The following is a 456-nucleotide window of genomic DNA, read 5'->3' as shown; positions in this document are numbered from 1 at the left end:
GAGAATGATGAATGAGAATAATGATTTTACAAATAAGATAAAAACAAATATGGATGATACATGAAATGAAATAGTAATGACACTGAAACAGAGTGTAAACTGATCACAGGATATTTATCATGTGACTCTAGCCCGTGGTAAAGAAAGAGACTTAACACCTGTATCACATATCATATCATATCCTAGGGTAGACAGACGTTGAAGGACATGACTTAACAATGGATTTCTTAGGATAAATTTAGGTGGGTTAGATGCTTCAAGATGATCTTAGCTGGATATGGGTTGGAATGGATTAGGTGCATGTTGAAAGATTGGATTTTCGAGACTGGTATTGGGTACCTTTTAATGGGAAACTTGTGGTATTTTCGATCACTATGTGTACTTTGTTAAAAGGAATGATGGTTATAGTTATATTGTTTTTTATATCAAATATTCAGTGATTTTCAAATGAATTGG

Source organism: Penaeus monodon, chromosome 22 (genome assembly GCF_015228065.2).
Source record: "Penaeus monodon isolate SGIC_2016 chromosome 22, NSTDA_Pmon_1, whole genome shotgun sequence".
NCBI classification, from domain to species: Eukaryota; Metazoa; Arthropoda; class Malacostraca; order Decapoda; family Penaeidae; genus Penaeus; species Penaeus monodon.
The sequence above is the reverse complement of the archived record's forward strand: the minus strand, read 5'-3'. Positions refer to the sequence as shown.